Below are 27,179 nucleotides of genomic sequence, written 5' to 3'. Positions count from 1 at the left end.
GAGAGGATTAAATTAGATAACATATTTGAAGTGCTAGGCACTGTGCCACAGCACATGGTAAGCACACAGTAAGTGCTAGCTGTTATTATTAGTCTAGTTGAACCAGGCCAGTTTATTTTAGATCCTGTCTGTAGGCAAGTGTGCTCTGCGCAGGGGGAGGCAGGCTGCCCTTCACTTCGACAAGCAATTGGGTGGGAGCCAGACCAATTACTAAACTAAACAGGTTCTCTGCTTTATGTCACTTGAATATTCCTGAAAAGTTCCCAATACTGAATTTGTATATGCTTAATCCTTTTTCCCTACTGACCTATTTTATAATTTCTGATTGATCTTTAATTGGCAGTGATTCTACAGACTTAAGATTCGTCTCTAAGACTGTCTGTCACATAACGATTAACTTGTAACAGACTTAAATATACCATGGAAAATTGAACCACTGGAGCAATTCTTGGCAAAACAATTGACTTGATCATTCCCTAATGTAACTGTTTTCATTCTATTTTTCCTTTATTATGTGTTTTAATAAGCATACTTATACTACACAGAACTTCTGGTCTTTCCTCTCATGAAGCTTATTACCTCCACTATTAAACTTAACCATGGATTGATTATACTTCATGTTAATCAAAGGGTTAATGATGGCTTGGAAACTCTAATGTCCAAACAGGTTACCTTGGGTGAGGGGGTTGAGTATGGCAGGACAAAGGGAGGTGAGGGAGGTGGGAAAGTGGGGGATTGGGGATGATTAGTGGCAGACGAGTTTATCTGGAAGACTCAGGCCCTGAAAGAGGTATGATTTCCCCCTGGGAACCCTAAAATGAAATTTTCCAAAAGAAAGTATTAAAAACGTTCCAAGTCATTTCCCCTTTCTCTATTAGGAAAAGGCTGTCATAGCTCCAACCTCATTCCTTTCAGTTTATCAGCCATGATAAGCTATATCTGCAATGTAATGAAAAGTTAAACTCAATTAGTGCATTTATTAAAATACTTGCTGCATATCTATTACATGTCACTCCCTCTGCTAACTTACAGTGATGAGCGCGCAATATAGCCTCAAAGAACCTGCAGTCTAAGCAGCAACTAGAGTCCAACTCATATGAGCATGGTTTCAGTATGTGTCTGTCCTCTGTTCCACTTCCTATCTTCACATTCCCTTATCTCCCCTCCAAAAATCCTCATATACATATGCAACATATTCTTTATTATAGAATTTATGTCTAGAACCTTTTCAAGTTTAAGAAAAAAGATGAAGCCAATGAAGCCACAGCCTTCCAGTTTGGTTCTGCTAAACAACTCTATGAGAGGAACTCGATGGTGGGTAATTTGAGGCAAATCATCTTATTCCTTGCAACTTTCATGTGTATCACTGAACCAGTTGGCAGCTGATGTGCGGGTTTTAGTCCTGATCACGGAGCAATCTAGTGAATTGATCCTATTCATTCTGATGGCTTAAGCCGTAGGGCCATCTGCTGAATGGCTAAGTATAGCAGACCAGAGATGCTCAATAGATATTTGTGGATTGCATGGCAAACTGCCTCTTCACACCTGAATTGTAAGTCTGTCGTAGGTAAGGGTGTAAATACGGACAACTGATCTAGACCCTCACCCCCGCTGTCACCCCTGAGCTTTTGCCTAAGCTGTTCTGTATGCCAGGAATTCCCTCCCTCTCAACACCTCCCCCACCACCCTTCACTGTCCACCTGTCCAAATCCTACCTAGTTCAAGAACCAGCTCAAATATCAGTGACTCCACAGAGCCTCCCCTGACCACCCTCACCAGAAATAACCTCTCACTCTTCTCAATTTCCCTAAGTCTGTGTATATCTTTTCTGGGACTTAAAACACACAGCATTTCAGCTATTTGTACACCTTGTTTTTCCTACAGCACTCAGTGAGATCCCTGACCTCGGGAATTGTGTGATGCTCCTCTTTGAGCCCTCTCCTGCTCTGTACCCACTTGTACAGAGTAGACCCAGGGTAAAAGTTAGCCGAATGAACAAATGTTAGTGCCAGCAATGGCAAGAACAACTGCAACATTCTTTATTCCTTCTTCTGCCTCCTCTTCTCCCTCTGTAGCTTTTAAAAACATCTTTATTTGATCCACCAATTACCCAGAGGAGGCTTGAGGACTTACTGATAAATAAAGACAACTCTGCAGACCAAAACAAAGCTTGCAAAGACCCTTATAATAACAAGTGAGGCGTAGGCCAATGGAGAGGGAATCTCAGTCCCTGCTTTCCTGACAGCCTGCTCCTGGGGAGTGGAAGTGTTATTTTCTCAAAGAGCTTCGTCTGCTCTGGTTCTTATGTGCCAGTTCCTCAGCTGAGTAGAATCTCCTGACGTTATTTTTAAGTACAGACTCCAATAATAGGCTAAGTAATTGCAGATCTTCCTGAGGCCTTATTATATATGTACCAACATATTGGGCTTTAAAAACCCATATTCCTTCCTGTAAATATATGTTGAGAACCTTACATTTCAGTATTATGTGTAGTGGTCATGCGTATTTCCCTTTGTTTCCTCTCATAGAGATCCTGAATTAAAAAGAACAAAAAATAATGCTGATGCATGAGAGAGAATTTCTCAACAATGTATGTGATTACTCACATAGATTGAAAGATTTTCCCTCCATCATAACTAAGAAAAATGTATAGTACAATCTAATAGAGACTTTAACTTCAGTAATACACTTTCCATACTGGTGTCACTAATGCTTGAACAGCTGCAGCTCTCACTGTCTTTGCTGATGGGGCCCATAAATACTCCCGGGAAATGGGACAAAGATACATCATGGATCTTCACCTGCCAAGATCAGGGAAATGAATGTCAATCGCACCCGGACGCAGAAGCACTTTTTGGTGGAGAGTGATGAATATTGCCATTTGTCCTATGCCACTGTAATCTTGGACAGGAAAACCTAACACGGAGAAAAATGGTGGGAGAAGATACCATTCTAGGATACTTGAAAAGAAGGGTGTATAATAATTATATGGCCAATCGGAATAAAAAATTAAAAAGTATAACAATATGATTTAGATTAGAAAAAAGATGGTGCTTCAAGAGCATATCCACAGTGTACGTATCATTTCACTCAGTATGCAATCTTCCCCCAAATCATGACTTTTTCATTGAAAAACAAATGTCAGAAATATTAGGAAGTCAGAAAATTGCAGGATGGTCTGTGTTCTTGGAAGCAATGTGGCGCAGTGGTGAAAAAGTGGGCTGAGATGTCGGGAAGCCTGAGTTCAAATCCTGCCCCTACCACCTTTCCATTGTGTAACCTCAGGAAAATGACAGCTTCTCAGTACCTCACTTTGTTTCCCAATAAAGTAGCGATAATAACATAATTCACCTTACAGAGCTGTCTGAGGGTTATATGATATAATCAATATAAAGATCTTAGGATGGTACCTAGAATTTAGTAAGCTAACATCAAGTGTTTAGTATTGTTGCTGCTTTCTCCTCTTCTTCCTCAGCCTCCATCATCATCACCATCATCCTTCCGATGTTTTGTGGCTGATTTCACTAGTAAATGTTATGGAGAGAAGACTACATGCTAACTCACACCCAACATGAGGCAGTCTCCCCTTGACACATCAATCTCCAAAAACTAGATTCCTAATTATGGAAGTTTAAACATCCAAACAAAAAAGTTTGGCAACAGAACCTACAGATGTAGCCAGCTAATTCATGTTATTCTTGCTTTAACAAGCAATGGCCACTGTAACAGATATCTTATTGAGTAAAAAGAAGAAAACAAAACAAAAAAAAGGCGACAGAAAGTATTGGGCACTAGTAGACATGGGCCCCATATTTAGGTACATCGCATGTTCTTTGTGAAAAGGGAATATAGCAATAACATGTTCAGTTCACCAAGAAACTAGGTAGGTCTTTTTCTGTCTTCAGTCATTTGGGATCACAGGCTGAAGGCTACTTCATTCCTTTCTTCCCCTTTTCAAGTAGACTTAAGTTCTGAAGGTGTAAGATGAGTGGTGGCTGAATGGCTCCTTCTAATTCTGTGATTCTGGTGGTTTGATCTTACAAGCCTCAAGAATCTTTCTGCGGTGGTGTAAGGTTGGGGCAAGCCTCCTTTTAAATGGAACACGCGATTGCAAGGTGGCAGGGCCTTTCAGCAGGTGCGACCCCAGAACTGGATGAGGGGCCTGGGACAGGTTGCTAAACAATGGAAACTTCCCGTTCTGGGTGTTAACTTTAGTTACCACAGCCAGACAATACTGCCAGTGGTGTGGAAGAAAAAATTGCTGTAGCCAGCTGTGCTGTTCACAGTCGGATGGATTCCATGTAGCTCCAAATGGTGATGGAGCCAGCAGCCTGTTGTAGCCAAGGACAGGATGATGGATGATCTACATACTGTGTCCAAGTAGAGAGAATGGCAGAAGTTCACTTCAGGGTTGTTAAAATGCTAATCTGGGTGAGTTAACAAAAGCTTAATAGAAAAGGAAAGTTTGAGAAATAAGTACACCTCATGTGGTATCTGTGTGGACCACTGATTTGATCGCCCTTGGTTACATAAATGGTTGTTTTTCAAAGTAAGAACGTCTAGTAGTTTTCCTGTTGGGAGAAATGCAAGCAGCTTCAATTGTCAGTGGCGTGTTGTCAGGGTGTGAGGAGGAAAACTCCGCCCGACAATAGCCACCTCAACTAGAAAGTGTTATGGTATGTTTAAAATAGTTATGTGATTTTTATTCTCTCCGTGTGTCATGGGAATAAATCAGAACACTTTTTTTTTTTTCCCAATTGGAAGTTGGCAGCTGTTCACAGAATCAGCGGCAACCTAAGACACTAGCTTTGACAGATATTAACACTAAGTCTCCACTCACATGAGCCACAGAAAGTGAGATCTCTCACTCTAAGGGCAGATTCAATGCATGAATTACACTAACAGTACATTGAATCATTCACTAGTGTTAAAGGCAGGTAGGCTGCACCACTGCAAGTATCTGATATGGGTAATCTTGCTTTAAAATCTCTAGGATAAAATACTACACTTCTAAAGAAAGGAGCATATCTACATTTCTTCTCAAAAGGTCTGTTTTCCCATCCTTTATTTCTTTTTGTTTTTGCTCAATTGAAAATACAAGAGAAACATATCTAGCTCACCTGGTGTTGGAACACTGGCTAGTACAGCTCCTTGCAAATGATAAATATTCAATAAATACTGCCTGGTTGGCATACCCCAACTGCTTCTTGCTTCCTTTAGAAAGGCATCTAGAATATGCAGGCTTGAAGTCTATTAATTAAAATAAAAGACAGTATTTTATCTTGCAATATGCCAAGGAAAGAGTTCACCTCCTATGGTTACACTACGAAGAGTTCAGCATTCAGCCAGGCTCTTCACTCTGCATAAAATGCATCAAAAGGGTGAAAAATGACCCTATTTCAGATGCATTTTTCACTCTTTGTATCTTAGTGAAACTCACATGCAAGAACAATGACTAAGCTAATTACCAAGGTTCATTATGATGGAGCAGCAAGAAGTGAAGAACTTCTCCAGTTTCAGTAAGTCTTTAGCAATTATGGCCATCTTTGTGAATCAAGGTTCTGATTCCTGTTTACTTGCTTGGGGCCTTTCAAGCAATAGAAACCCCGACATTGATGTAGGGACCTGCTTACCCCAATCACAGTTACTGGACAGAGCCTTTCTGTGCATGCAGCAAGCAAGAGAACTGAAGTCTTCTGGATTTCTAACTTGCCCTCACTCTAAGGACTAACGGATTTACATCACAGCCATCTTTCAAATCCATCAACCCATCAAACCAGGGGAGACATGACCAGATGGTGCTATTAAAAGGGCACCAAAAGAAAAAAAGAGAGAAAGAAGAGGAAGAGGGCAGAATGCCCACAAATCTAAATCAAACTCAAGTTAACCAGCTGTCGGTGATGAAGAAGTCACAATATTTCTGGCATACTCTCCTGAATCACAGAAATGTTCCAAAAAAAAAAAAAAAAAAAAAGGTTATCGATATAGCATCCCCACTAGAAATAAGGCCAGGTAAGAATATTCTGTAGGATGCAGTAAGAAATCGTTGCTGGTTGTTAATCTAACAAAATATGCCAATGGAAGAAAATAGTCTGCTCAACAACACATTTTGGAAGCCTTAGGGTTACCTATTTAACTGTCTTTCTGGAAGTACATTCTAGAGACCTAAACCAAACAAAGCACAGACAGTAACTATAAAAAACAAAAACTCAGCTATGACTGTGCTATGGTTTATTTATCTCTAGATGTTTAGGTTCATGGTAATATAGACCCAAATATCAGGGCTTATCTGGCAATTTCTATTTATCTAAGCCAGAGTAAATGTTTGTGTAATATCTGCCAGCTTGACAGAATATGCCTGTCACTCACTACATTAAACATGACTACACACAACTTAATTTCCTGAGTTAGACACCTAAGAGAGTAAGGGGATTTATTTTTTTAACAGCATGAGTAAACCAGTATCAAAACCTATTGTTTTAAGCCACCAAAGGATAGTAAAATCCTTCCCTCCAGCGGTCTGAGATGAGATTTCTTAATACTACAAGGAAGAAACCTTGAAAATGTTCTTCAAACAAGAACTTTTCCGATTCTAAGGGACAGAGATCAAACCAGTTTAGAAAAATGTTAGACCTTTCCCTGGGACTTCAGCTTTGGAATAAACAAAAGAATTCACTTAATGGTTCCAAATATCAAGTAGGGGGAAGGGCAACCTTAAAAGGCACCCATAATTTTTACTACAGACTTAAAATTCTTAATGGCCAGAAGTTTTGGGGAAAAAATCGTCCTACTCATTGCCCTTTCACCCCAAGTAACAGGAAACACCACAGTTATTTTTAAAGGAAAGTCCCCGCTGTAGTGGCAGACAGAAGGTCCAATGACTGTTGACGAAGTCTATATATCTATAGTAACGATGTGCTGTGCCTTCCGTGTAAGATCACCCAGCTGACGGCGCTGAGGGCTCAGGATGCTGGAACATCAGTTACCGACTGGTCACCCCAGAACAGGGAGTACTGCCCTAAGTTCCTCAAACGCTGCGATTCATACCGGGACTTCAATCCCCCTCCACACCCCCAGACCCGCCAGCTCCCTGACATTTCGCCTTTTAACAAGTTTAGGATTTAAACAATCACCTGACAGCAGTGGTCCCAAGAGTGGATGCAACACAAATTTTTCAAACCCAATTCTCGTCCACACTTTCAAGTCCTTTATGACCTTTCATTTCAATTCAAGAATTACACATGACAGAGAAAGCTTCAAGCCTTCCTAAATTACCCAAGAAAGGCGGCTGCTGTGTCAGTTTCTGCAGACCAGGGAAAAACACCGCCGCTGTCAAGACGGGAAATAAAAGTTTCCCTACCTTCCTCCTCACCAAGCCCCCGCCAGCGGCTGCCGGCGCGAGCGGCGGCTCCCTCCCGGCTGCAGGACGCCTCTTGCAGCCGGAGAAGGGGCTCATGCAAAATTGACTCTTCCTTATTTGTTTCCATCCATAATTGATGGGGAGATGAGAACGTAACACATCTCAGAACCAAGCTCTTGCCGCCTGGCGGAGACCCTGTCCAAGACGCTTCCGTAAAGCATTTCCAGCCGGGGAACAAAGCACGGAAAGTTGCTGGGGAGAGCGGCCGGGAGGAGACACCGGGCGCCGGGTGGGAGGTGGGGTGGGCGGTGGGCAGCTCCGGGCCCGGGAGTCCGCCCGCAGCGCGCTCTGCCAGCAGGGGGAGAGGGACGGTGGGAAGTGGCCGCCCTCCGGGCCGGAGCTGGTGCCTGGGGGGCCGGGGATGGGGGTGGCCAAGTCACCCGAGTCCCTGCCCCTTGCCGGCAAGCACTACCCGGGGGCCGTGCAATCCCGGGGCTCACTGACAGGTATCCTGCGTCCGCGAGGGGCTGCTCCGGCCTCAGCTGCAGCGCTGCGCCCCTTCTCCAGGACGCAGGCGAATAATGCTCGCCCGCCCGCCCGCTCCTAGCCGGGGCCGGAGCTGCCAGACCCCGGCCGTCCCAGCGTCCGCTCCGGGGCCAACCGGCGGGAGGGGGCGGCTAAGCCCGCAGGCGGCTCCTTCGGCCTTGGCTCAGCTCTCTCCGGCTGGCTCGAGACGCCGTGCCCGGCACCGAAGCAACCCCTGCTCCCCCCAACTATGTGTGGGGGACGCCGAGCTGGCTCTGCCTGGCAAGAAACTTTTACTTGGTGCCCCCTCCGCTTTTTTTTCCAAGGGGGTGCACAGTGGAGGAGGGCCTCCAAGTCCACTTGCCCCTCCCCCTAAGCCGCCAGCTTTGCCAGTTTTGACGCGTCCGCCAAACCTCTGTAGCCCTTCGCGCGTCCCTTACACGGCAGGCAGAGAGCAGCTTGGAAAAGAAATCAACCGTCCACTGGCCACACACACACACACACACACCCACCCACCCCCACCCACCCGATACGGGATCTCAGGTTCCGACCCCCACCGGGCGCCACAAGAGCATTAGCAAATTGTTGAAAACGGTCTTACCTCATTGGGGGGAGGCTGGTAAGAAAAAAGAAAGAAAGAAAGAAAAAAAAAAAGCTTGCCACGCGCAAGGAAGAAAGAAAATAAAGAAAAATATTGTAAAAATAGATATCCCTCTGTCTCCTTAGGTCTTGCCTTTCTTGATAGAATCCTGAAACTCGCCACCACCTCTTACAGCAGCAGCAGCAGCAGCCGCCGCCGCCGCCGCCGCCGCCGCCGGACAGAGCAGGAGCAAAACAAACCGATGCACGGCAAATGGTGTAATTCGATCCATCTCCAAGTCAATCCATCGGGCGAGCCGGAGCCTGGCTCCCTCCACGCACTAGGCAGCTCCCGGCGCGGGTCCCACCCCCGGGTACGGACAGCAGGAGGCGCGGCCGGCCGGGCGCGCTCGCCCTCGCGGGTGAGCCGTGGCCAGCGCCGCCTGGAGGCCCCCACCCTGGCGCCGCGGCTCTGCTGACCCCTCGGTGGCCTCCGCGTCCCTCCTCTCCGGCGCTCTGCTGCGCACCCTCCCTCTCCCCACCTCTGAGGAGCTGCTCCTTCCAGCAACTCCCAGTGTCTCAGTCATCCAGCTCGCGGTGGGTGCTGCAGCCTGCGAAGCAACCTTTTCGATTCCCTCCCTCTTTCCCTCTTTTTCCCTCTCGCTCACTTCTTTCAGAGCTTTCCTCCAGACACCCAGAGGACAAATCACTGCAGCCCAGGAGAGCTGCGGACGCAGTTGTTCCGTGAAGTTCTGCCTTAGTTTTCTAGTGTAAGATTTATTTTTTAAGCACATCTTTACAAACCAGCCCCCACATTACCTCCCCCCACTCCATTTCTCTTTATAACCACTAAGCAAAACAGCTGGGAAGAAGCAATCAAACATTGCTTTATCTTTATAAAATACAGAAATTGCCTACTAAAAATCCCATTTCTACTTTGAATGAAAGCCATTCTGTACAGTATAATTTTGCAGGCTAATGAGCCGGTTTTACAGGCAAGTGTTTCGTGTAATATGTTGTGGGAGAAATGAAAATGTCCTTGAAGTGGCATCATTTAAAATTGACTGTCACAAATGAAAGGGGAAAAAAAGTCACATATTCCAAAACAAGAGGATTTTAATTCAAACTTCATTTCCAAGAACGGGCTGTGTTTTATTAATTTCCAGTTGAATTATGGATCACTGAGGGCTCTAAATGGCTAGAATGAACCATGATGCCCGTTTAAAGAAAAAGAAAGAGAGCTTTTTCCGCCAAACTTTTAATTTTCATTTGAGTATGGTTAATTACCGTGAAACAGAGAAGAGAGGGGCCCAGAAAGGACTTCCTTTCCTCAATGGTTCCTGCTTTCTCCCAAACACAGTTACATGTTTACATTTAGGAAAAATACCCTGGTCCTCGTTGTTTCTGAAACTTCCAAGGACAGCCTTGAAAAGGAACTCAAAAAAGACACCCCCAGCAACTGCTGCGGGATTCATCCGGAGAACTGTTTCCTCCCTAGTTAACACTGTAACCCAAGGAAAGAAGGGAAGAGAAGGATGAGGAGTCTTTTAAAATATAGACTCTTTCCTGCTGTTCTTCCAATTAGAAGAAAAGAGTAGGGGGCGGAAAGAACAGCTTTGGCAACACAGCTCTGTGATTTTTTTCCTGTTATTAGGTCTTTTGTTGGCTGACTAGTTGGTGTTTTCTGGTTGTGCTGGGCTCTGACATCATTGCAAGTTACTTGGCAGTCAGGGCCCTTCCCCAGCCAACTTCTGACCCAGAAAGCTGTGCCTGTTTCCTGGCGTCCAGTTATTCTGTATTTTCTCCATCAAGGGAGCAAGCCTCTCTGCAGGCAGAGGATACTGTGCATTGCATAAAGATTGCAAGGGGGTGGTCATTGTTGGCTTGATGAGGAATCAAATCGCCACCCACCTGGAGACAGAAAGCTCTTGAGTTGTCCTGCGTCTGCAGTAGCAGCAAAGATGAAAAAAAAAAAAAAAATCAATTCTGGAGATTCCTAAATTCCTTGCTAAAATTCCACAATGACCAGCTTTCCAGGGTGCCACCCGAAGAGTGCAATTTGCCCTAGACTGAGTTCCTAAATCCAGGAAAAAGAAACTTTTAGATTGCAGAAGGATATGCTGGTAGGTCATTTCAAGCCATGGATTAGACATGTTTTCAGTCTACATATCAGTGAAGACCTCAGAGTCAATCCCTATATTTGGCCTGCTGGGGATGAGAGGTAGGGAAGTAGGCTCTTCACTGTGGCATGGTAAGAATGGTACCCTTTACCTTTTGGTCAAGACCAAAATATTACTTTTAAGCATTTATCATTTCCCTGGTTCCAAGAATCTTGATAGGAAAACAGCGCTCCTTTCATTTGGATTTTAGTGAAAAGAAGTCTAAGAAGTCTCTTTATGCAGCTACCATTGTTGTGGTTTATTAGCATTTGGGCTCATCAGTTGATTTTACACACTTTTAACCTTTTAGCTTTGCCTACTTCTCCAGCCTGACTCCCCCCTCTCCCTACCTTACGCTTTAGATGCTAGCATTACCCAGAAAGTTGCAGTTGACCACTGTGCCACACTGGTTCATGGTGTCTCTGCTTTCTGGGTACTCCATCTCCATATTGGTATGTAGTTTAATTTCTGCTTTTCTTGACTTCTAGCCAACAATTTATTTAAATGTCAAAACTTGCCTCATCCCACTAGCCCCTGCAATGGGCATAAGTGCTTCTCCTCCATGTTCCCCTAACCAGTTCACTTATGTAATTAAGTAAATTGAAGGGGAATTATCGATTTAGCATGTCTTCCCCACTCGGCGCTCCTTAACAACGGAAATCTTTATTTACCTAGACAGTCCCAGTGCCTACCACAGTGCCTGGCATTTAATGGACGCCCAATAAATACTTGTTAAACAGATCTAATAATGGAACCTATGACTTTCTCACACTCCCTTATGTGCTAAACCAGAGAATATCGTCAGCTCTAGATTGGACGCTTCTCCGTTTATTCACCTTGTGTCCCCAGGACTCAGCAAAGTACTGGCATGAGAAGGTTTGTTAAATGAGTAAAAGAAGGAAGGTATGGATGAATGGAGATAATTGACCGTTTTCACCAGAAGAAATTGTAAAGGGCTCAAGACTTTACAATTTAGTGGTTAGTGATTATGCTTAAACATTATCTACATACATTTCCCATCAGTGGAAAGTAGTCATTTTGTTTACAGTCTAGTTTGAGGCATAACAGTCATCTGAAAATTACAGAAAATCTGTGTGTAATTGTTAATAAAAGTTCATCAGTCATCAGAAAGTACAACTTCTTAACTGTTAGTTATTAAACAAAACATCAGTACTTAATATGCATCCAAACTCTGTTCTAAGCATTTTACAAATATTAACTTGCAACAATGCCACAAGGTAAGTACTATTATTATTATTATCATTATCAGTTTTACAGATGAGAAAACTGAAGCTTAGAGAGTTTAAACGAATTGCCTAATATCACAGAGGTAGTAAGCAAGTAGGAGTTGAATTCTACCCCTTACTTAGTTGTAATAGTAGTTAATAGTGAAGTCATAGTTAATAACAATAGATGATAATGAAGTCTTCGGAATATTAGTCTGGATTGAAATCCAGGCTCCTCCTCTCACTAGACTTGTGACTTAGGATAATTTATTTAGCCACGCATGCTTGGGTCTTCTCATCTGGAAAAGAGGGATGATGATAATAATATTCAAATGGATTTTATGAAAACGGAATGTGGTAACGCATGTAAAGTGTTTAGCATCTGACCTGGAACAAAGCAAGCACTGAATAAATATTAAACAATGCTTTTATAGATTCTCTGAAGGCAGCAGCATCTTGGAATCCTGCAGAATTGAATTCAAAACTTAATCCAACCTCACATTAAATGTGAGATTAAGGGCAAAAGTCTGTGCTACACAATAGGTTTGCAATAAATTTTTGTTGCATTTCATCTCCTTCATTTTCTTATCTATGTGTATATGTCTATTAATTCTGATACACACACCACTCACTATCCAGTTGATATGAAATAACATTTTGTATGAATTTTAATGAATAATAAAATTTAGGATGTAGAATTTCATGTTTCAAAATAAAAAGAGGTATTGAAATTTCAAAGCTTGTTGCAGCTTCTGTGATTACTTTAATTTGGAATGCACATATAGTATTCCTTGTGTTTGCACATTATAGAAAGTGCTTTTGTGGCAAGGGATTGCTTTCAAAACTAATCTAAGCTCTCCATGACATGATAAATCATTAATAATATAGACCCAAATCTCGGCATCTGCATAGGCACAGCTGGCCTCCTTGTGTCAATAGTCTGCATATGAAAGTGACTCTGCCAAGATATTTCACTTTAATGAAAAATATTTATCACAGTAAATCTTAAGCCTCAAGATTTTACTGACATAATTCATTTCTATTATTATGTACTACGATAGTATACCACCATAGCAATGCTTATGTTTAGAATGATAAAAATGTGCTTTTTAAAGTCATTTTGATTATTCTACCTCAGCATGCATAATTTTTGCTCTACACTCTGAGCAAAGGGAATACACTGTGCATTTATGGAACTAATAAATCAGTTACTTATCTAATTTTGCTAATGGCTCTGTAGGTGTCACTGTGTGGAAGGACACTGAGTGCCCAAGTCAAATAAGAATCAGGCTTTAAAAAAGTATTGTTATTTCCATAAGAAAGATGAATAGCAAACAGCCTTTAATAACACTAGCTCTTTTGCAAACAGACAAGTGATATGAAGACTATCATCATTTTATCAAAGATCTTTTGAACAAACAGAAGCAAAACCAACTTTTTGAAGGGTGGGTCATACAAAAATCTGGCAACTCAGTCAGTCACTTCGTTGTGCTTATCTGTACTTTGAAAAGGAATACTTAGGATACTGGAATGCCAGCTTACATCCCAACAAAAAGGAACCGAGACTCCAAATTCCTGATAGACTTCTCCCTACAAATTTACAGTAACCAAGCGTCTGACCTTGAAGGATTGGAGCTGAATAATACCTGTTAAATATTAGAATGTCTTAACCAAGGAGAAAGATAATGAAACTAATTAAAAGTGGTAGAGAATTAAAATAGTGTATTTACTTTTAAAATTATATACTTAAAACTTGGTTTTTAAAAACAAACCTCCCCACCTAATATTATTATTATTATTATTATTATTATTATTGTTTGCTTCTGCCAACCTTAAAATTCAAACCGACAAAGGGAGAAGGAACTGACCTGTTTCATCCCAGATCCTGGCCAGATACAATAGTATTAATTCTTACCACAGCTCTTTGATACAGACACCATTTTATGAACAAAGAAACCTAGGCTTGGTTAAAATAACTATCTTATTAGGGTTTTCTGCCCTAGTAGGTGGTAACCTAGATTCTAATCCAGGTTTCTTTGCCCCTCAATCCTTATTTTTTTTCTAGTATACCAGTCTATGAAAAATGGTATAAGCACAAGTTTTAAAAACTATATATTGGATAACACAGGAAATACATGTAAAAACCTACAGATATTCAAAGCTAGACTACAAGTAAATGTGTGCTTCAATGTCAAAATTTTAAATAATTTTTGTTTGTCACATAAAATCCAGTGTAAGGATATCTGCGATAGGATTCATAGCATAGTTTAAACCTCTGTATATTATATACATTCTATTATTCATATAACTGTCCTTAATCACCTGTAAATAATAATAAGACCTATTTCACACCATGCAAATTTATATTAAAATAAACCTCTTTGGTTAAGCTATAAACGTTTCAATTAATGTTTAGGGCCATATGTTCACACCTTCCTCATCTTCCCCAAAAATCTTAATCATTGAATGTTTTACACACAAAAACCCCTACATTACAGGTACAGAGAGCTGATTCATTGCCAGAAACCACTAGTGCCACCTACTGGTTAAGGAAAAGAGAACAGAATTCTGGGTAATTTCCATCTTTCCAAGTAAAAGGCACTAAATGAAAACAATCTTTTCTTTCCTGTTTGCCTTCTCAGATAGGACGTTTACCATTATGGACATTTTATTAACGTTTAATATATTGAAGTTATTAAAATTACACTGCTAATATGCAAGGGAGTAAAGGGTGGTGTGTGTTTTGGGGACAGGAAGAAGCTGATGTTCTGGGATAAAAATCAAAAGCAAACACTGTTAGAGTTCAGCTTTAATAATTGGGGTTGTCTGAAGTCCAAAATGCCCTCTTAAGCTGTGGTGAAGTGGCAAGAAGTGCTCCCTCCACCAGTCCCAGTTACGGGGTGGGCGGGGGGGTGGTTCATTTATGTCCTAGAAGGAGGCTTAAGAGAAACTTAGTGTGTTTAACTTTTATTTGGTTCCACAAAGTGTACTGCCCAAGTTCTGGTTCCTAAACCCTTCTGGCCTTCGAACCTAATCAATCGCCAGCCAGCGAGTAAAAATAATTCAGGCCTATACATTTTTACAACAAACTTTCTTAGTAGGTTGGCCCCGGCAACCAAGTTAGATTTAAACATTATCTGATTCATTTGACAATTGCTAGGGTGTATGTTCCTTGGTGGCTGTCTTCTAGAAGTTTGAATTGTGATATATGGCGAAAAGATCACTTCAAATTTATATTTTTAAGGAAAGCTTAAAACAGGAGCCTCGCAGAATTTGCCATCGTCCGCCTTTGTGTCTCACTTGCAGTACAGCTAAAATGAAAACCTGTTTGGCTGAGAGCTTTTCTGGAAAATCCGAAAAGGTCTAGAAGGACTGGTTAGAGGTTTTTAACAATATCACGCACCCATTAAATTTGAATATTTTGGTTATAGTTGTATTGGATGGCTGGCTTTTCAAATCTTATTGCCACTATATCATTGCACACATTGTGTGTGTGTTTGTGTGTGTGTGCGTGTATTTTTCCTCCAAGAGTTTCTGTTTAAGGCTTTATGAATTCTTTTGCTATAATAAAATCTTTGGAATTATGTTCATAAACTAGCACAATATGTTCTGAATTTCTGGGTCATGATTATAAAATAAACAGATTCATTTCTTGTCACAAATTTTAATTAAGAATTCCAGTTATGCAATTATTTGCTAATGAATAATACCTACTCAGTTCCAAGGCATATTTCCAGGGGTCGGTTTCTCATTTGTAAGCCATCAACCTCAGTAACTGTCATATTAAAATAAGAAGAAACGCTTGTCTCCTATATCATTGACATAGGTGAACATTCAGGAGACAAGGATAATTTATAATTGATGGAAATAAATTAATTTAATATAAAAAGCTAATCCATTAGCCACTATTTCAGTTCCTCATAAATATCAAGCTACTGGATTCTGTGATTTATTTTGTTTAGATCTTTTCGTTAGGCTATCCAATTGCCCAGTCATTGGCTAGGCTTTTGCTTGTAAAAGGGGCAGTAGAGGAAGTTATTTGCCTGATGTTTATTTATTGTGCTTTGAGAAAACTACCCGAGTCTGGACTACTGACTCCTTAAATATGATCTTGGTTCCCATGTAGTAAAGGAACGATCAATTTACTTGCTTTTGACTTTTTTTGGCCAGTTTTTATGTTGAAGAAGAAAAAATATGAATAAACAAATAAGTAACCTATTTTTGATATCAAGTAAATGTGCAGCCTATAGAAGGAGGATATTTCTAGAAATTGGGAAGAAAGTTGGCCCTTTCAAGTTAAACCACTAGAAATATACAAGGGCTGACATTTCTGCAGATGGTCTAAGAGACAGTGAGTTCCAAGGGAAAAGGGGACCTCCCAAATCAAATCAGGGCATTACAAAATCTAATCAAGGTGACAAGGATATATCCCCAGCATAAGACTGTAACTAAAGTGGAAGGGGGCAGGATCCTTCACTCATTCATTCTTGCATATATTCATTTCACCATTTGTTATTAATAGCAGCAATCTGCTTTGTGTAAAGTGCTACACAGAGATAAATGAGAAATACCTTGCATTTAGACAGCAACTTAAAATTTCAAAAGCAGTTTTATCATTTAGAGTTGTGGCAGGGAACAGATGGCACTTGACTTTGGTAATTTAAGAAGCCTTTAATAAAGGGACTGTTTATTAAGGTGTGGGTAGAGTACAGGGAGACCATAAGGGCCAGTTACTCTGAGGCCTTTACTACCTCTAGGTCCTAAGGAGCCAGATGAGGGAGGTAATTGCTCCAGCAGAACCTGGAGATATGAAGACTGTACAGAGGACCCACTTGCAGCAGCTGTGTCCTTCAGTCAAGGGACTCTCTCATCCTGGGGTGACATGTAGGAAGGGGATGGGGAAATAAATATCACCACCCATTCTCTTCCCTCTTTCTGATCCCCTGCAGGTGCTCTTCATTCGTCCAACCTCACTTGAAGACAAAGGGCAAGGAGGCCCATTGATGTAGCCCTTAATGGTCAACCTCTAGGGAGTAGGGAAGAAAGGATTAAGAGTAGATCTGGTAGCACAAATGGAAATTTACTATTTAATTTTGGTCCTTATAGAGCACTATGTGGTAGGAGTGCTCCTTTTGCAAATGAGAAAGCTGAAACTGGAAATGTGCTTATTATAAAGATAACCCAGTTATATAGCAGAGCCAGACCTTGAACCTGGGTCTTCTGAATCTAAGTCTGGTGCTTATCACACTGTCTCCCTATTCTTTGCCCTTTGGACTTCCTTATTACACTTATCTCACCATGTAACTTTATTAACATGTTTTATTACTTACTAGACAGAGCTCCCTAAGAGAGGGAACTAGGTCTTTGTATCATTACTGTCTAGAATTAGAGGCTGAGATAGTAACCCAGGAGACTTCTGATGGATGGAATAATAAGTGAGAGAACATGCAACCTGACTGAAGAGACAGATGTGCAAAGAGTTAACATCACATGTAGCAGAATATTGTAAATACCAAACCCAGAGGTAGAGAAAATGTACTTTGGATGTATAGGACAAGGGGAAATGCGTAATACTGCAAGTTGTAAAAGCTTCATGACCTGGGGCCCTATAAGCTGAGTCACATGGGAAGATAAATGTTTACAGGTAGAAACTCTAACAGAGGTACTTTGGGCAGAGAGGGCAACAGAATCAGGGGAGGGTGATAGGGCATGGTATACTGGGGCCATGATTGGTGTTCTTGGAGGCAAGTAACAGGAGATGTGATGGAAAAGACAGGAGGAGATCATTGTACCGAGTTCCTTAATTGGCATGTGTTAGAGTTTGAATGTTTTCCTCATGTGTTTAGAAGACAGATTTTTCAGGAAAAGACGATTGTAATGCTGTTGAGTGAGAGACAGCTCTCAAGCTGTCTCAAGCCAGAGGAGGTACAGCTTGGAGAAGCAAGAGGTTTCAGATGTAAGAATGCTAGTGTAGGGGTCAGGAGAGAAGATAACTTTAATGGAAGTAAAATCAATAGAAAAGTGGGAACATACACCAGAAGACACAACAGAGTTGGTAGATGTTTGAGTGTCAGGGAAGGGGATGTGGGAGATTTTTCCAAGTTTCTTAGTCTGGTCAAATTTAAGAACAGTTGAATTTTGATAAAAGAAACATGAGGGGGAAAATGTTAATGGGGGGTAAGTGAGTATGGTTTTGGGTAAATGGAGTCTAAAGGGCTGGCATGGTGTCCATGAAGTGATGCCCAGCAGAAAACTGGAAATTATTACACAGTTATCTCAGTAGACAAGGGGAACATATTTTTCAGAAAAATACCAAAATCTACCTGAGCCACAAACATATGAAAAAGTGAGAGGAAATCTAGTTTTTATCCAGTGATGCGGGTTAGCCTATCTACCTTCTGAAGGTGCACGTGCTCAGAAGAAACTGTGCAAGAAACCCTTCATCCTTCCTAGACTCTGTCCTCCAACTTGGAAATCATGCAGTCTTACTGGTGGCTTGCAAACATAGGAAATGCAGACATGGCAATTCATCATATTTTTATCTACTATCTTTTTTGAGCTGACTATTTAGTGATATCTTTTCAGCCTGACACTTTTACAGAAAATGCTGATACTTTTAAAACTTTTAACAAAACTATATAAAAATCATTATTTCAGAAATTTTAAGAGAACTTTAGTCTTAGTGTGGTGTAGATGAGGTTGAAAAATTACCCAAATCAATTTACTTAACCATTACCACTCCATGTAAACTTAGGCATCCTTAGGCTCTGATCATCAAGATTTGCTGCTAAAGTGTAAATGAACTTGGGGAAATACAATTCAGTAGTTTCTCTCAATTTTCTTGGACAACATGAACATGTCATTTTACTTGATTTGAAATGCTAACATGAAACATAGAAGAGAGTGGACCATTTCAGAGGAAAAAGAATCACATCTTGACAGCCAGATGATAAAATACTATAACAACAAAAGATTAGATCACTTCCAATTCTCTTTACAAAAAAAAAAAAAAAAACCCTGAAATATATAGGATATAATTTAATTATTTAAGCAGAGTTTTCCATTTTATTTAGAAAAGGAAAACTTATGAAAAGTGACTATGGATATCGTAAGCATCACGATATTATTTAATGGTTAGGGTGCTTTGAGGTAGCAGAATGTTCAAGCCAATTTATCATGTATTAGTTATAGGATTACAAAATGGGCACTTTTTTTTTCTTATGGTGACTTGTTTCTTCATTCATATTATGTGGGTAATTTTAAAACAACTTATATAGTGTTCTCCTAATATCTAGAGGAGAGAGAGAAAAAATAGAGAGAGAGAGAGAGAGACAGAGTGAAAAGGAAAGCAAATGAGAAATCTAATTAAATGTAATGGAACATTTCCAAGAAAAAGATAAAGTCTTTAGCAGCATCTGCAGTTTCAATTTGTGAACTGTAGGTACTTACATTGCCAGGAACTTACTTTTCTTTTCTTTTTGTTTTATGATTTGTCATTAATGTAGAGAGAAGTAAAATAGATATAAGTATTTGTTAATTTCATGCAGACCATTTCAACTTACATAGAATGTCATAGAATGTATGCTTAATTACATAAGCAATCTTTGTATTAAAAATATCACTTTATTACTCTCCATAAACATTTTATGAATCTCTTTAGTTTATGATTAAATTAAGAGAAAATGAAAGGCAGGAGTAAACTACAAAGGATTTTTTCCTCATCTTTTAAACTGACTTCATTAAAACTGTAATTTAGTGCTATGTATAACTGAGCAATCCAAGAGTAGAGATGGGACAAATTTATACTTTTATTCAGTCAAATGTTGGAAAAATAGTGTTTGGCTTTTGATGAATATTTAATATGCCAGAGAGCTCTCAAGATCCCACTTTAGCAGTGAGATCTGGGGCAGTTTTCAGCAGAGACTGAATTTCTGATCTGGCCTCCTGAGTTCCCTCTACCACTTTTCTTCCTCTCATATTCCTTAGGTTGCAAAGAGGCAGAAAAATATAACATCCTTTACCCAAACAGTCTCTCGTGTGTGCTCTGTAACTGAGGCAGATTAGGACAAGGGCTCTGGGACTGAAGCAGTCTTCATTCTGGAGAAGGAGCAGGCTGCCCTTGTTTGGAAGCCATAGGAGTATGGCTATCCACTGGAGGTGTTGGCTTCTTGGTAATGACCTTAAGCCTTGAGGGCTTGATAGAAAGCCAAAATTCTTCATACTGCAGCACAGTTTGGTCTTGACTTGAGCACTTCCTCTCTTACCTCTTGATAGCACAAGTCAGTGTGCGTCAAGAACCCGGGGAATTTCCTGGGGGACTGGTCTTAGATACCCCTGTACTTCAGAAGAATTGGGAAAAACACTGGTTGGAAAGGCCTGTTGTGATTAAGAGGTGATTCTCTGGTTGAAGGAGGAAATGAGAGAGAATGGGTGAAAAATCAGGGAAAAATGAATTCTAGATCCCACTGCCAAAAATTATGAATATTATTAAGCCATGTATTACATTTATTTAATTATTTTACAAGGGTAAGTACAAAGAGCACAAGTTTTGATTTTTGGCTTAGCTTTGAGCTCTGAACAATTCCAACTTTCAGTTTCCTCTTCAGTAATGTTGAGATAATGTTTAACGTGAAGTTTATTGTTAAGGGTAAAGTAAATGATGTTGGCAAAAACATCATGTAAGTTTTATAAAGTAAAACTGTAAAACCCTAAATTAAAGTTACATATTACCGAAGTCCAGTGTCCAATTTGGTGGCCTTATCAGAATCACTTGGTAGTGCTTTGTTAAACGATGTCTACCATATCTGCCATCCTTCCTTCTCCATTACAATAAGCCCCTCTAGTGTCCTCCTCTCTCCGTTTGGTACCATTGCTCTCCTGACCCACTGTTGTGCTGTCTCCCATAGGTGCTTCAGAGTAAAAGTAATTGCCTTCACCTGTGCTAGAAAGCGTGTGCCTTATATTTATTCCGAGTGCTTAGGACAATGCTTAGCTAAATATGCATTTATTGAATGGATGGCTTGAGTGGTAACATGAAGATGCTTACCAGAAAAGTGAACATATTTTTACTATTATAGAACCTTTCTAAAAAACTTTAAGTACATCTTGATTATAGCTCTTATACAAAACTAGAATAGGATAATTTTTTGCCATGTTCAAAATGTAAACCTCTCATTTCAAAATCCAACAGTTCTTACTGGTAAAACACAAGAATCCTTTTTTATAAAAGAAAATAACAGCCATGGATATAAATCATCAATTGCTACTGTTATTTACCATTATTTTGAAGGTGTTAACCAATGCAGGAAGACAAGATTTTTTTTTTTTTTTTTTTTTTTTTTGAGACAGGGTCTGGCTCTGTTGCCCAGGTTGGAGTGCAGTGGCATGATCATGGCTTCACGGCTTACTGCAGCACTGAGCTCCTGGGCTCAACCAGTCCTCCCATATGAGCCTCCTGGATAGCTGGGACAACAGGCACATGCCACCACATCCAGCCAATTTTTTGTAGAGATGGGGTTTGGTCATGTTGCCCAGGCTGGTCTCAAACTCCTGGGCTCAAGTGATCTGCCCATTTGGGTCTCCCAAAGTGCTGGGATTACAGGCGTGAGCTGCTGTTCCTGGCCCCAAAATATGAATTATCATGTATATTCTGAGATTGGCAGCAAAAACGCACTATTTAAAGTGATGGTATACATTAAAACTATATAAAATATTTTTCAAATATAAAGTGATGGTATATATTAACATTTAATGCATAGAAAGACATCCACTGTAGGCTGGGCATGGTGGCTCATGACTGTAATCTCAGTACTTTGGGAGGCTGAGGAAGGAGGATTGCTTGAGTTCAAGAGTTTGAGACTAGCCTGGACAACTTACTAAGGCCTTGTCTCTACAAAAATTTTAAAAAAGAAAGAAAGACATCCACTATATACTGAGAGACAAAAATATGCTACGGAAGGGCTTATTTCATGTACTTCCATTTTTGAAAAACAAAAGCAAAATGAGGACTGTGTATACAAGCGCATAGGTATGTATGTCTATGTAAAGCTATATATCAAAACATTAAAAATCCCTGGGTTTTTGCAACAGACAATTTTCTTTCTTTTACACACCCCCAGTACTGTGAAAAAGTTTTTCTTTCATTAAGAGTAATTAATTTTATTAGCAGACAATTTAATCTTTATTAAGAAAATCTGAAACCTTGCAAAACTTTTCAAAATATTTCAACATCAGATGGTAAATACACACACACCTAAGCCTCCCCATCTCCCCTCGCCCTGTAGAAGAGAGAGAACTGGGCCATTGTTTAGTACTGGACCTAACCATACTTTTTATCTCCATTATTGATTTGGATATTGCAGGGGTTTTTTGTGGTTTCCTTTGCCAGAATTATCTATATAATCATATTAATTTTCTACTTTCCTTTATGTAAATGCAAATTCAAAGAACCGGAACTGTTTTTCACAGTCATCATTTTTCTCTGCAGGAGTTTCCGGAAATTGTCACAAACTGGGTTGCTGTGTAGTGCGTTCCTTTCATTTTTTTTTTCCACAGGAATAGTGATGCACATGAAAGTTTGCATATTGGACCAAAATACGTTGTTATTGATACTGTGGCATAAATCACAGTTACAGCCTATGTCATACATTTCACTATGCAAATGCAAATGTGCACCTTTATATTTAAATAGCAAACTTGTAATTCATGTCTTAGAAAAAAGCATGAAAATGTTTTTATTGATTTTACAAAAGGCCCCAAAGTACAATAAAATGAATGTATAGCCTATAAAAATATAATTTCACCCATGCCATATATTGCAGTGGTCTAAAATTAATGGGCTAGCTCGAGTAAACATTAAGCACTTGATGAACAACATGTGCACCTGCTATAGATTACAGAAATTCTTTTGGAGGGTTATTTCAATGGACCGTGTCTTTTTGAAAAAGGTGTACATGGAAATTTGAAATAAGCATATTTTTGCTCTTAATAAATAAATTCATTTTCACATAGAGCTACATACAAAATCTTTCCATCTATCTTTTTGTATAAACACTTACTGCATCTACATTACAGTTCATTATTTGTGCTGTACATTCTAGGAGTTTGGATGAATGCATAATGATATGTATCGACTGTTACAGTATTATACAGAGCAGTTTCACTGCCCTAAAAATATCTTCTATGTTCTGATTACTCATCCCTCCTTTTTTCCCTCTCAACCCCTGATCTTTTCACTGTGTCCCTAGTTTTGCCTTTTCCAGAATGTCATAGTTGGAATCATACAGTACATAGCTTGTTTATATTGTCTTCTTTCACTTAATAATATACATTTAAATTTCCCCCATGTCTTTTCATAGATTGATAGCTCGTTTCAGTCTAATATTGAATAATATTCCATGGTCTGAATGCATTATAGTTTATCCCTTCACCTACTGAAGGACACTCTGGTTGCTTCCAGGTTTTGGCCGTTATGAACAAAGCTGTATAAATATCCATGTGCAAGTTTTTGCGTGGATGTAAGTTTTCTGCTTCTCTGCGTAAATACTAAGATGTGCGATTGTTGGATTGTATGGTAAGCGTATGTTTAGTTTTGTAAGAAAACACCAAACTTTTCCAAAGTGACTGTACCATTTTGCATTCCCATCAGCAATGCATGAAAGTTCATGTTGCTCCATGAATAAAAATTTGGCTACAAAGAAGAAGAAAAATGTTGAGTATAGGAAATACTTTTGACTAGGTTTGACCCCAGTGGGACACTTTTTCTGTCTGCTGTCAAACCAGCAAACTAGCAGCACAGAAGATGTACTCACAATAAGGATGGGTGAAAGCGTACAGCTTTCCTTGGTTTCCCTCATTCCTCAGGGAGGTGTGTCTGAACTTCACTGTTAAAAGCAGTACTGTGCCTGAAGAACCAGGTGAGTGGATGCCAGAACAAGGCTTCCTGCATTTCATACCATTAGCCACGGAAGGGGATATATCATCAGTAAAGCAGCTTCTCTAATACCATATGAGGAAATTTTTGCTATGCTACATTACATATTTCTACTTTCACCTTCTTTCTGGACCAAAAGTCTTTTTAATTTTCACTTTATTTATTTATTTAAGTGGATGAATACAAATCGTGAATATTTATTCTGTACAACATGTTTTAAAGTCTGTATACATTGCAGATGGCTAAATTCAGCTAATTAATATGTGGGTCATCTCATGTAATTACCGTTTTTTGGTGGTGAGAAAACTTAAAATCTACTTTTTTAGCAATTTGCAAGAATAGAATGCATTGTTATTAACTATAGTCACCATGTTCTACAATAAATATCTTGAACTTATTCCTCCTATCTAACTGAAATTTTGTATCCTTTGGTCAACATCTCCCCAATCCCTCTCCTCTCAGCTCCTGGTAACCACCATTCTACTTTCTACTTCTATGAGTTTCTCATTTTTAGATTTCACATACAGATGAAATATTTGGTCTTTTTTTCTTTTTCTTTTGAGACAGAGTCTCGCTCTGTTGCCCAGGCTGGAGCGCAGTGGCGCGATCTCGGCTCACTGCAAGCTCCGTCTCCCGGGTTCACGCCATTCTCCTGCCTCAGCGTCCCGAGTAGCTGGGACTACAGGCACCCGCCACCACGCCCAGCTAATATTTTTGTATTTTTAGTAGAGACGGGGTTTCACCATGTTAGCCAGGATGGTCTTGATCTCCTGACCTTGTGATTCGCCCGCCTCGGCCTCCCAAAGTGCTGGGATTACAGGCATGAGCCACCGTGCCTGGCCTGGCCTATTTTTTAATTGGGTTTTTTGTTTTCTTATTATTGAGTTTTAAGAGTTCTTTATATATTTTGGACAACAGTACTTCATCAGATATGTCATTTGGAAATACATTTTCCCAATCCTTTATCTTTTCATTCCCTTGACTGTGCTGTTCACAGAGCAAAAAATTTTGATTTTAATGAATTCCAGCTTATCACTTCCTTCTTTCATAAATTGTGCCTTTGGTGTTGTATCTAAAATGTCACTGCCACACCCAAGGTCATCTAGAATTTTTCCTGTATTATCTTACAGAAATTTTACAGTTTTACAATTAGGTCTGTGACTTTTTGTGAAGGGTATAAAGTCTCTGTCTAGATTAACGTTTTTCCCATGTGGGTACCCAGTTGTTCCAGTAAAATTTGTTAAAATAGTTGTCTTTTCTCCATTGTATTACATTTGCTTCTTTGTCAAACATCTGGGGTCTCCATTCCATTCCATTGACCTGTTTGTCTGTTCTTTTGCCAAAATTATACTTTAAAAAATGATATATGAGCTTTCTATGTTGCCCAGGCTGGCCTCGAACCCCTAGGCTCAAGTGATTCTCCTGTCTCAGCCTCTCAAATAACAGGGACTACAGGTGCATGCCACTGTACCTAGCCTATACTTTCTCCTTCAATAGGCTATTCTGAGTCTTTTGCCATTCAATATAAACTTTGGAATCAATTTTTAAAAATTATTTATTTCCTTATTTATTTACTTACTAGAGAAAAGATCTTGCTTTGTCACCCAGGCTGGAGTGCAGTAGTTTCATCATAGGTCACTGTAACTGATTGCTTGAACTCCTAGGCTCAAGCAATCTTCCCACTTCAAACTCCTGAGTAACTAGGACTACAGGTGTGTGCCATCATGCCTGGCTAATTTTTGTTTTTTAAAAAATATTTTGTAGAGACAAGGTCTCCCTACATTGCCTAGGCTGGTCTCAAACTCCTGGCCTCAAGTGATCCTCCCACCTTAGCCTCCTAAGAATCAGTTTGTTGATGTTTACAAAATAGCTTGGTAGGATTTTGATTGAGATTGCATTGAAACTATAGATCCATTTGGCAAGAACTGACATGCTAACAATATTGTCTTCCTATCCATGAACATTGAATATCCTTTCATTTATTTAGTTCCTTTTTGATTTATTTCATTAAAGTTGTGTAGTTTTCCTCAAATAAATCTTGTACCTATGTTGTACATATTTATATCTAAGTATTTCATTTTGTGGGATGCTAATGTAAATCGTATTGTGTTTTAAATTTCAAATTCCACTTGCTTATTGCTGATATATAGGAAGGCAATTGACTTTTGCATATTAATCTTGCATCCTGCAACCTTGTTATAATTGCTTATTAGTTCCAGGAGGTGTTTTTTTTAATCAATTCTTTCAGATTTTCTGCATAAATGATCATGTCATCTGCAAAGGCAGTTTTATTTCATATTATTGTTTTTATTGCATTAGCTAATATTTCCAGTATGTGTCAAAAAGCATAGCGAGAAGCGACATCCTTGTTTTGTCTTGGTCTTCATGGGGAAAGTGAAATGTCTTGAATTTGCTTGCTCTTCTTTTGTTTTCTTTTCTCCCACAAATATTCCCCTTCCTTTGCAATGTAATTGATGTGAAATGCAGGAAGGCAGTTTAGGTATATGCCTAGGCATGACTTGGAGGGACAGCCATTATCCTCTGTCTGTTGCTGGTAGCTTATGTTTTCAAGATTTGTTTTGCCGATCTGTTAATTAAACAGAACAACAGATCTCTAAGGTCTTTCTTAGAGGTGATTTGCTGTGGTGAAAAAGCACTGCATAGAGACAAATAAAGCCAAACTTCACTCCTTAATAGCTGTTTGACCACAGAAAAGTCACTTTAATTTGATGAGTTTTAATTTCCTCATGTATAAAATAGGGATAATATCAATCTTCATAGGATTGTAAAAGGCAAACAAAATAGCAAGGGCAAAGTACTTTGCACAGTGCTTGGCACACAGTAGGCTTGTAATAAATTAGTTGTCTTGCTCTTTGACCTAAATCCTATGATTGTGTGAAGGTTAATTTGAGGTAAAATATAGGTTCCCATTGAATAGTATTGAATAAAAGGAGAAGTAAAATAAAGGCCTTTAAAAAGCTGGCATAGGCTCACCCTTCTTGTCTTTACTAGACTGGGTATAGAGTAGGTGCTCAATAAATTGTATAGATAATTAAGATAAAAACGCAACTTAGGGATTATTCTTCTTTCATATCCCCCTTCTTTTAAAATCACTCACTTCCCTTTGCCAGCCCCTGCTCTCACAGCTATTTAAAATTTCAGTTTATTGAATCATACAATGGAGAATGTTATAGCTACTCCTTGGGGTGGTGGTGGTAGGTTATGACAGTGCCTGGAAAATCATACTGTCTAGGGATCTAGCTTGTCTCCAGTTCATGGGAGGCAAGTAAATAGAAAGTATAGTATACTGTGGCAACTCTGATAGTGACTGCATGGGATGTTGCATTGACAAAGATGCTGTGGCTGCAGCAGAACTCATGGAAAAAGAGTATTATCGT

General features: G+C 39.8%; 1 protein-coding gene across 10 annotated transcripts in view; it reads right to left on the bottom strand.

Moving 5' to 3' along the window:
• Positions 1 to 8,843, bottom strand: part of SEMA6D (semaphorin 6D) — a 56,584-nt gene extending 47,741 nt beyond the window's left edge. For 9 of the 10 annotated variants that reach the window (XM_030931348.1, XM_030931352.1, XM_030931350.1 and 6 more), the window contains exon 1: positions 8,487 to 8,843. The gene's annotated coding sequence lies outside the window, so the exon portion shown is untranslated. Of the gene's footprint in view, positions 1 to 7,360; positions 7,747 to 8,486 lie in introns of those variants that run through there. The other variant, XM_010357821.2, reaches the window with a different exon arrangement.
• Positions 8,844 to 27,179: the final 18,336 nt, after the last annotated feature.

Source organism: Rhinopithecus roxellana, chromosome 5 (assembly GCF_007565055.1).
Source record: "Rhinopithecus roxellana isolate Shanxi Qingling chromosome 5, ASM756505v1, whole genome shotgun sequence".
NCBI lineage: Eukaryota > Metazoa > Chordata > Mammalia > Primates > Cercopithecidae > Rhinopithecus > Rhinopithecus roxellana.
The sequence above is the reverse complement of the archived record's forward strand: the minus strand, read 5'-3'. Positions and strand labels throughout refer to the sequence as shown.